The 11434-nt window shown below is 39.2% G+C and overlaps 1 non-coding gene across 1 annotated transcript; it reads right to left on the reverse strand.

Moving 5' to 3' along the window:
- Positions 1-11094: 11094 nt before the first annotated feature.
- On the reverse strand, positions 11095-11201 carry LOC147945733 (small nucleolar RNA R71). Its single transcript, XR_015598011.1, has one exon. It is a non-coding gene; the product is annotated as a small nucleolar RNA R71 (small nucleolar RNA).
- Between the last annotated feature and the right edge of the window lie 233 nt (positions 11202-11434).

The following is an 11434-nucleotide window of genomic DNA, read 5'->3' on the forward strand; positions in this document are numbered from 1 at the left end:
ATTGGGCAGATCATTTGAGGTTGGTAGAGTTTGCTTATAACAACAGTTACTAGGCGAGTGTTGGCATGGATCCTTATGAGGCATTGTATGGGAGGCCGTGTTGTGCACCGTTATGCTGGACTCAGGTGGGGGATAGGAGCATGTACGGGGCAGATTTTGTTTAGGAGACCTCAGAGAAGATTCGGGTTCTCAAGCTGAACATGAAAGAAGCTCAGGATCGGCAGAGTTATGCCGATACGAGGAGGAGAGATCTTGAGTTTCAGGTTGGAGATAGAGTGTACCTCAAGATGGCCATGTTGCGGGGTCCGAACAAGTCATTAACAGAGACTAAGTTGAGTTCGAGGTATATGGGTCCGTTCAAAGGGATTGAGCGAGTTGGACCAGTGGCATACAGACTAGAGTTACCTGAGATTATGCGAGCCTTTCATAATGTTTTCCATGTGTCTATGTTGCGGAAGTGCCTCCGTGAGGATGACCAGTTGTTGGCTAAGATTCCTGAGGATCTTCAGCCCAACATGACTTTGGAGGCGAGACCAATGATGGTTCTCGGGAGGAGGATCAAGGAACTTCGGAAGAAGAAGATTCCTTTGATGAGAGTCCTTTGGGACTGTGATGGTGTGGAGGAGCAGACTTGGGAGCCTGAGGCGAGGATGAAGGCAAGGTTTAAGAAGTGGTATGCGAAGCAAGCCGCGACTTGAGCTTGCCTAGCCTGGTCCCATCTGTAATCCGTGGCTGGAGCGGGAATGGAGTATTTCAGCCCATCTCTCTTGTTTACTTGGTCGCTTAGGGGTGGTTGGTTGTGCGACTAAGTAATAAGATGAGGTGGTGTTCGCGGTACGAAATTTCCGTGAGGCTGAGTTTTGAGGGAAAGTTTCCTGAATTAGAAGTTTCTATAAATGGAAAGTTCCAAAAGTGGAAAGTCTAAAAATGGAAAGTTTTATGTGAGTTAGAACTTGTCCATTCCTAGTGGCGGTCTTTTGAGACTTTTTGTGGCCTTTGTGGCGGGCTGTTTAGCCATTGTGTGGCCTTTGTGGCGGACTGTTTAGCCAGATGAGTGGCCTTTGTGGCGGGCTGTTTAGCCAGATGTGTGGCCTTTGTGGCGGGCTGTTTAGCCAGATGTGTGGCCTTTGTGGCGGGCGTTTAGCCAAATGTTTGGATTTTGTGGCGGTTCTGTTTTGGACATTTGTTTGGCCTTTGTGGCGGTCCTGTTTAGGACATTTGTTTGGCCTTGGTGGCGGTCCTGTTTAAGACATTTGTTTGGCCTTTCTGGCGGCCCGATGGACAGTGAGATGACCCTTGTGTGGTCATGAGGTATTCCATTGAGGGGATATGTGGTTGGTAGGACATCGTGTTGTCATACGCGAGCCACGGGAAGGAAACTTGGATAAAGATAGGACTCAAACGTGTTCAGAATTGTTTGCACGCAACTCTTGGGAGACTTTGGTTCTCCTAGTACTGCCAAATCCGGAGACTTTGTGACTTTGGAGTATGGTTGGTATATCGACTTCGGCGACCCGAGAGACGAGTATTTGATCTTTCCTTATACATTATGGCATGCGGGTTTAGGCATGATGAGGAGCTAACATTATGGCATGTAGAGTTAGGTCTGATGAGGAGCCAAGAAAACTTAAGGTTTAGGCCTATGAGTTAAAGGAAATTCTAAAAGTTGAGAGCAAATAATGCCTAGAGCGTGAGTCTATCGCCTAGAGGTGACCTTCTGTAGATCGGTCGGAGGAGTGTGGGCCGTGGAGACGGTAGCACGAGAGTCCTTGGCTGAGTGTTGTTTGAGATTCGAGGACGAATCTAAATTGGTAGGGGAGAATTTTAACATCCGCGAATCGAAATCCCGATCGATGCAAGGTTTTTTTCTGCGGACGAGTTTAAGTTAAACACTGCGTTTTGGGTTAAGGAAAACCCTTAAATCGTGTTTTTGTCTCATTCGACGAGTTCAACCGTTTTTGAGAGAAAAGAAGGGAGAAAAAGTGTTCTTGAGTGTTCTTGGTGATTTCTGGTGTTTGGAGGCGTTTCCTGTAGAGATCTGTAGCTGGGATCGTTGTAGGAGCTTCCTAGGAGCGTCTTCTAGATTGTTTAAGGTTCAGAAACTTCTTGACAAAGGTAAGTGCATGACCATGGCTTATCTAAGCTGAAGATTTCCTCTAATCTGTTTGTTTATGTGTTGTTAGGCTTGTTAGAATGTTATTTGAGGCGTTAGGAAGCTTTCTTGTGGCTTGGGATCGATTCTTGTGGTTGCAGGAACGGAGATCTGGCAAGAAGCTTTGGGGAAAACCGATGATCGGCATGTGCATCGGTCGATGCACTATGTGCGTCGGTTGATGCAAGTGCGAGGACGGCGCGGATTGACCTAGGAGCCTCGGTCGATGCCATGTGGAGGCATCGGTCGATGAAATTAGGGTTTTCGCGTGAGCGAGCATTTGTCGGTCGATGCAAGTGGAAGCATCGGTCGATGCAAGTGAACCTTGTGTCGACCGATGCATACCACTTGTATTTATACTAAACTTTTTCTGTTTATCTTTTTATCTTTTTTTTTTTTTGAAAAATATTGCTAGACTACCACTGTAAAGCAATGGTCATTTACATATTCTCTAAAAAGCACTAAATTGCATATTTTCTCTAAGTTATTGCATTGACTCTACGATGTTATAAGTATTAATTACCATACAAATAGTTATTCATAAACATTGTTAACTAAAATGTATTTTGAATTAATTTGTTCTAAAAAATAATTAATTTGTTTAATCTATTGCTAAAAATGTATTTTAGGTTTTTTTCCCACCAATTTAGTTCACTTGATTTAAAAAAATTGTCGACCCGCTGTTCTAATCCAATAGATAAAATTCATCCCGGTGGAGCCAGAGCTATAAAAAAGCTTCAACGCCGGTACAATACTTCTTCTTCCTTAATCCTTGCTCTTTTAATCAAAGTTCTCTCCAACACAAGCTTCTTCAATATTTCTCCCAATCCCTCTCTTGTGTATGTTTTTTGTTTTCTCTTTTTCTTCTACAAGGTTTATTTCAATTTCAATCGATAGACCTAATTCGTTTCCCGTTATACCCCTAGCTTAGTAGTCCGAATCGAATTGTTCTGTGGAATTGATTGCTGTGTTGGTAGGAACCCGTAATTTCCCTTAGATTCGGGCTTTACTTTGTTAGTGTACATTTGAAGTTCGCCATAGTAGAGGTTTTTTTTGAGTTTGGTTTCCTAGAGTGTCTTATGGTGTGGAACCTGCGTTAGAGAATGGCAAAGTACTATGATTTTGACGACATACTTGTTGAAGAAGTGGTTCACCATTCTTCTACATTATAATAGATATAGATTTTGCTTGTGGCTCTCTTGTCAAATTGGGAACCTGATCTTGATTTGTTACTACTACCTCGTTGTAGTATCTACCGGTTTTATTCCATAAAATAGCAAATTGAGTGACTATTTGGTTTGCTGCATTGCTGGTAATATCGATTTTCATTATATAAAATTACCCCTTGTACTTGTACTAAACTTATTCTGTTTATCTTTTTCGTTTTTTTTTTTTTAATTTGGCTAGACTTCTACTATAAAGCACTGATCATATATTTATTCTCTAAAAACCACTAAATTGCATATTTTCTCTAAGTTATTGCATTGACGCTACGATGTTATTAGTATTTATTATCATAAAAATTGATATTCATAAACATTGTTAACTAAAATGTATGTTGAATTAATTTGTTCAAAAAATAATTAATTTGTTTAATCTATTGCTGAAAATGTAGATTAAGTTTTATTTTCCCACCAATTTATTTCATTTGATTTAAAAAATTTGTCGACCCGCTGTTCCAATCCAATAGATAAAATTTGACCTGGTGGAGCTAGAGTGATAAAAAAGCTTCAACGCCGGTACAATACTTCTGCTTCCTTAATCCTTGCTCTTTATATCAAAGTCCTCTCTGTAACATCCGCAAACCGGAATCCCGGTTTAGGGATTGCATCGGTCGATGCAAGGTCGTTTCAGTGCGTGCGAGTTTAAGCAAAACGCTGCGTTTTGGGTTAGGGAAAACCCTTAAACTCGAGTTTTGTCTCATTAGGCGTGTTTAGCCGTTTTTTTGAGAGAAAAGAGAAGAGAGAAAAGGTTCTTGAGTGTTCTTGAGGATTTTGGGAGAATTGAGGCTTTTCCTGTAGAGATCTGTAGTTGGGATCGTTGTAGGAGCTTCCTAGGAGCATTGTTTTGGTTGTTTGTGGTTCAGAACCTTCTGTGGCAAAGGTAAGTGTGGACCATGGCTTATCAATGCTGGAGATATCTCTGATTTGCTTGTTATGTGTTGTTAGGCTTGATAGATGGTTATGTGAGATGTTAGGAAGCTTTCTCTTGGCTTGGGATCGAGTTTTTGTGGTTGTAGCAACGAAGATCTGGCGAGAAGTTTCGGGGGAAGACGATGCTCGACAATGCATCAGTCGATGCAAATGCGAGGACGGCGCGTAAAATCTAGGGTTTTTGTGCTATGTTGAGCATGCGTCGGTCGATGCAATGGGAGCATCGGTCGATACAAGTTAACCTTGCATCGGTCGAAGCAGATCTTGCATCGGTCGACACAACCTCCAACTGGTGTCGGTCGATGCATGTTGGTGTCGGTCGATGCTGAGTCCTGGTTTGTTAATGTTGATTGTTGATTGTTTATAGATGGTTAGAGATGTCACTATTGCTTGTGTGTATAGCCCTGTAGATGAGAGGATTTTCTTACTGAGTGTGTATAAAATACTCATGCATTGAAATTTGTGTTTGTGGTGCAGGTAAAGGCAAAGTGTGATCAGGGCAATGAAGAGGAGGATGTTCTAGGGACTCGATTGGATGTTGTCTGGCATTTTTAGGTTGCTAGAGTTGGGTCTTTACAAACATTGCTAGGTTGCTGGTTCCATGTTTTCTGATGACTGGTTATTGGATTATTGATATATTCGATTATTAGTTATTATTTATTAGATTATTTATTGGATATTGGTATCTGTTATTTCCGCTGTTGGTTTTGTTTGTGGTTAGGTGGCTAGTGGGTATGGGACAACTAGTTGTAGTTTATTGTTATCATTATTTATTATTTCTTATTTTTGTTTTTTAAAACGGGTCAGGTCGTTTCAGTTTGGTATCAGAGCCCTTACGGTTCTAGGTTTGGGTTCACTAGGTTTCTATTGTGATGTTTGGGATTGCATTTCTTGATTGATTATTTGAGTTAGTCAATTGTGTTTGGCATGGAGTCCTAGAACATCCTCTTCGAGCCTACAGTGTGATTCCACGGTGAGTTTATGTTTTGTGGTTTTGTGTTATGTTAAGATTGCTTGTTAGCCTCTGTTCTTGGAAGTGCAGTGGTTAAAGGTGTTTGAGTTGTTGGTCGTGGACATGGGCGTTGTCGTTGTCGTGGTTGGACGGGTTTCCGAGGCCAGTGAGTGTGTGGTCCAGAGTTCCACGAGGAGGTATTCCTTAGGATCGCAAGCGTATCAGGAGTGACCAGAGGTGATATGAGCCAAAATAGGGGTGAGTCGATAGCTGGTCTAAAGGACCTCTCTAACCAACTCTGATAGGATATAGATGAATGATGGATCGAAGTTCGCCACACAAATTTGCGGAATGACTTTGTGATAAGAACACAAATCAATATCTAAGTGAATCACACATAAAGATAAAGATTCACCTTGTTTTCTAAAGGAAACACACAATAGAAAAAACAAGTAAAACAAAGCCTAACCTTCAAAGTGAGAAAACTCTCTCTTTTATTTTTCCAAAAATAGTCTATCTTTACAATGAAGGGAAACATGAGCTTATATAGGCTCAATTTACAAATCAATAACATAAATACAAAATAAATCAAATTAATTACATAAATATATAAAGAATAAATTTGAGAGATTTTATCAATCATCATTGATGAAGATTGGTTCTTTACATCTAGACACCTTCTTGATGTAGCCATGAATTGATTGTCTTCTAGAAACTTCTTTATAATTTGATCTTGATTTTCCTTGAACCAATTCTTGATGAGTTGATATTTCTAGGATTGCATCACTCTCTCCTTCTTGAAAAGGTTTTGTCCTCAAAACTAAAACCAAAGTCTGCATTTTTTTTATATTGAAAAAGTAGAATGAAATTAAACAAAGCAAATTTTTTTTTTTTCAAATAAAACTGAAATTCAGCAAATAAAAAGATTTTTTTTTGTACTATTTTTTTAAACGATTTAAATAAAACAAAAAATGATTTTTTTTTCTTTTTTCTCAATTTAAACAGAAATGCAGCAAATCAAAACGAAATTTTTTTTTGTATAATTTTTTTTTAACGAAGTAAATAATTTTTTATTTTCAAATAAAGCTAAACTGAAACAATAAGATAGAGGAGCTTTTAGCTCTGTTACCAAAATGATGTGAGCCAAAATAGGGGTGAGTCGATAGCTGGTCTAAAGGACCTCTCTAACCAACTCTGATAGGATATAGATGAATGATGGATCGAAGTTCGCCACACAAATTTGCGGAATGACTTTGTGATAAGAACACAAATCAATATCTAAGTGAATCACACATAAAGATAAAGATTCACCTTGTTTTCTAAAGGAAACACACAATAGAAAAAACAAGTAAAACAAAGCCTAACCTTCAAAGTGAGAAAACTCTCTCTTTTATTTTTCCAAAAATAGTCTATCTTTACAATGAAGGGAAACATGAGCTTATATAGGCTCAATTTACAAATCAATAACATAAATACAAAATAAATCAAATTAATTACATAAATATATAAAGAATAAATTTGAGAGATTTTATCAATCATCATTGATGAAGATTGGTTCTTTACATCTAGACACCTTCTTGATGTAGCCATGAATTGATTGTCTTCTAGAAACTTCTTTATAATTTGATCTTGATTTTCCTTGAACCAATTCTTGATGAGTTGATATTTCTAGGATTGCATCACTCTCTCCTTCTTGAAAAGGTTTTGTCCTCAAAACTAAAACCAAAGTCTGCATTTTTTTTATATTGAAAAAGTAGAATGAAATTAAACAAAGCAAATTTTTTTTTTTTCAAATAAAACTGAAATTCAGCAAATAAAAAGATTTTTTTTGTACTATTTTTTTAAACGATTTAAATAAAACAAAAAATGATTTTTTTTTCTTTTTTCTCAATTTAAACAGAAATGCAGCAAATCAAAACGAAATTTTTTTTTGTATAATTTTTTTTTAACGAAGTAAATAATTTTTTATTTTCAAATAAAGCTAAACTGAAACAATAAGATAGAGGAGCTTTTAGCTCTGTTACCAAAATGATGTGAGCCAAAATAGGGGTGAGTCGATAGCTGGTCTAAAGGACCTCTCTAACTAACTCTGATAGGATAGAGATGAATGATGGATCGAAGTTCGCCACACAAAGTTGCGGAATGACTTTGTGAAAAGAACACAAATCAATATCTAAGTGAATCACACACAAAGATAAAGATTCAACTTGTTTTCTAAAGGAAACACACGCAATAGAAAAGACAAGTAAAACAAAGCCTAAGCTTCAAAGTGAGAAAACTCTCTCTTTTATTTTTCCAAAAATAGTCTATCTTTACAATGAAGGGAAACATGAGCTTATATAGGCTCAATTTACAAATCAATAACATAAATACAAAATAAATCAAATTAATTACATAAATAAATCAAAAATAAATTTGAGAGATTTTATTGATGAAGATTGGTTCTTTGTTTCTAGACACTTTTTTGATGTAGCCATGAATTGATTGTCTTCTAGAAACTTTTTTATAATTTGATCTTGATTTTCCTTGAACCAATTCTTAATGAGTTGATATTTCTAGGATTGCATCAAGAGGGGGTTAGCCGGTGAGCGTGCCGGGTGTGCTGGGAACCCAAGTGTGGGGTTGCAGCAAGTGGAGCCCAGGGTCGAGATGATCGCTTGGCGGATCTGTTAGCGTGCTGTGGGAGCGGTTACCGAGAGGGGTACCAGTGCAGGCTCCAGTGTACCACATGTGGCGGGGTGCAGCCGAGAGCCGCGGATGTTGTGGTCTATCCATCTCTTGTTAGGAGGATGGAGCAGTTGTAGATGACCGATACAAGATTCTTCTCGAGAGGTATCGAGCCCAGAGGGGCAGATAGGTGATCATATGCAGTTGGATCAGATACTTCTCTGTTTGGTGGGTAATCCAGGTTGATATGAGAAGTTGAGTAGGCAGGTGTAACATTGAAATGTTATACTCGGACCACAAGAGGTAATTTTGGTCGTGAGATGTTTATAGTCGTTAAGGATTGTTGCTCTTGAGGGGAGGGTGTTTCTCCTGAATACAGATAGCTCGAGGGGCTGGAGGCTCCGAGAGTGGCAGAGGGGATAGTGTTCCCCTGAGGGGATGAGTAGTTCCCCTGATACCGAGATCTTGAGGATTGTGGTCCAAGAGTGAGACGGTATAACTTGAAGACTCCGGTTTGAGAGTGAGATCGGTGTTACCCGAAGGTTGCGACCTAAGGGTGGAGGAGTTGGGAGCAAGCAATGCCTAGGACTTGAAGTATAAACATAATGATTGAATGTAGACCTCGAGAGATTTAAGGTGGTCTAATCTTGGGTTTTGTATATGTAGACCAATGGGTCAGGGTTTTATGACCAGAGCAGTTATGAATGTGTGGCTGTTGCGCCAGGATTGTGAGGTCGGTGGTGCTGGATTCCCGGGAATGGGAGTTGCAGCTGGTTTGAGCCAGGAAAGGCATATTTTTCTGGGTACATAAGGTTACCAGAAGCCTTCATGGCAGGATAAGCTAATCATTACGACGATGTTGGATTAAGTTCATTGGAGATGGACATGGTTGCTAGATTCAAGGTTTTAGTAAGCTTACTGAGGGAAACAAGGTAAGTGGTTTGAGTTGGCGGCTTGCAAAGCATTTGATTCGGTGAATCAGAATATGCGAATGTATGGTACTTGTTTGTTTTATTACGCTCGTATTGATGATTTGTTGTGGAGAATTGCTAAGCGGGAAGCTAATTTTGTAATAAGCTATCTTGTTGAAGTTTCCTTAAGAGACAAGTTACTAGGGGTTCTTGGATGGACAAGAGGTGTTGATATCCGGGTGGTGGTGAGTTGATGTCAGCATACTTGATTATTAGTCTAGTAGAGCTGAGGAAGTAAGGACTTTGATTGATCTTAGCACCATTGGATTACATTTAAGGACTGTGGTTTGAATCCTTTGTTGATGCTTTATAGCTCTGAATCCTTTTTTTCAAACCTCTCTCTCTCACTTTTTGTTTGGTTCTTGCTTGAGGACCAGCAAGAGATAAGTTTGGGGGAGTTGATATCTTGTGTTTTTGTTGGGTTTTAAGCCTTGTTTTTTCATTGTTTGGTGCATATTCATGAGCATTTAGGTTGTTTAAGTTGCATTTTGCATCAAGTTTGGTATCTCAGGTGTTGGAGTAGAGATGTACAAGGAAAGTGTGCTTTGGAGCTAAATAAGTCAAGAATTAGCAATATAATGGAAGACACACATTTGGATGCACACAAGATGATTGATGATTCGGAACCACTCTGCAGTCCCTCAAAGATCGACTCGTATGAAGACCTTTCCTTGGGATTTAGCTCCAGAGTTCTTCACCAAAGTTATTGGCAATTGAGTAAGCGTTGCAATGGAGGCGATTTCAAGACAATCGGATGTGAGTGTAAGGATTTATAACTGTTTTAGTGAGTGTATATACAGTCAGAGGAAGATCGCCACCATCAGCGGGCAAGACTAGCGGCCAAAGCATGGCCGTGTGAGACCATCGGTCAGGACCAGCGGCCAAGCACTGGCCGAGTTAAGAGTAGACGTGCATTGATCGTTTGGAGCAGCGGCCAAGAGCAGCGGCCAAATAATGGCCGAGTGAAGACTAGCGGCCATCCCAATCGGTCAAGAGCTAACCGATGGATTACATCAAGGGGGAGATCGCCAGTACCAGCGGCCAAGACCAGCGGCCAAAGCATGGCCGTGTGAGACCATCACCACATTTGTTTTTGTTTTGATCCAGGTTTGACTCGGTTTGAACTGGGTTGAACCAGCTCCCTTTTATTTTGCTATAAATACTCTAACCCTATTAAGGGGAGACTAATCTCTTATGTTTGGTTATCTCTTGTTTAGCAGCCACTTAGGGTTCCTAAGCTTATATACTCTTGGTTTGTTGAATGATTGAGTACTTCTAAGTTTTTAATAGCAATTTCTCTTTCAAATCTTTAATCTATAATCTCTTATTATGATTTCACAAATATCAAACCATTTCCTTTGTGTGATCATGATGAAGAGTGAGTAGATCCTTTAGAACTTTGGGATAGGTAGATTAGGGAGATAGATGATTGATCTTTGATTTCTAGGGCTTTATTTATGTGTTTCCTATCTTGTTTGGTGTTTATAATGCTAGATCAGCCTTGATCATGTTGATTCTAGACTTTAGGAATTTCATGCCCAGAAGGTGTTAGATGAAATTCCTGAACCAAACTATTCAAGAGCTTTGCATTCCTAGACAATGGAAATTGATGATTAGGGTGCTTAGTGGTATTTAGACTTATACTTAATGCATTCTTGCCTTGTGATTGCCTTTGGAAGAAGTTGATTATCACTTGATTAGCATAGGAATATCTATCATGGAAATGGATTGATTTGCATTAGTGTTCTTAGCCATAGGATTGTTCTTGATTGTTGCTTAGACATCTAGGATTGGTTAGCTATCTCCCAAGTCAATTACCTTGCCCAGGGTTCACTTGTTTAATCTTGATTTAAAGTTTATTGCTAGTTGTGTTCTGTTTCTTTGAGTTTGCATTGTTTTGATTTAGCTTGTTTTCTATCTTTGAATCAGTTAGTTAGTTAAGATTGTTACAAAGAACCAATTCCTGTTTAAAAATAGATTAAGCATCTTTGTGCATTCCTATTGTGTTGACTAATGCAGATTGTGGATTGATAATTTAATTGATAGAAAAGTACTACATCAATTTGGCGCCGTTGCCGGGGATCGAACCCGGCTCACCCGCGTGACAGGCGTGAATACTTACCAGTGGGATCAGTTACCTCTTGGGATCAATGTAAAAGAGCTTTTCTATCCAAGTTTTTCTCTACTACAAGAACATCAAGGCTAAGGAATGAAATATCAAGCTTTGCTCAAAAAGGAAATGAGAGTTTTTGTGAAGCATGGGAAAGATTCAAGGGTTATACTAGGCAATGTCCTCACCATGGTTTCTCTAAGGAGTCTCTTCTCAGCATATTATATAGAGGGGTACTACCAAAGATAAGAATGTTGCTTGACACAACAAGTAATGGTAATTTTCTTGGCAAAGATGTTGATGCTGGTATGACTTTGGTGGCAAATCTTGCTCAAAGTGATGGAAACTATGGGGAGGATTATGATAGAACTCCAAGGGATCATTCTGATATGAATGAGCAGCACCGCAAGGAGATCAAAGCATTGAATG

Source organism: Camelina sativa, chromosome 4 (assembly GCF_030686135.1).
Source record: "Camelina sativa cultivar CO46 ecotype springtype chromosome 4, ASM3068613v1".
Taxonomy (NCBI): Eukaryota; Viridiplantae; Streptophyta; class Magnoliopsida; order Brassicales; family Brassicaceae; genus Camelina; species Camelina sativa.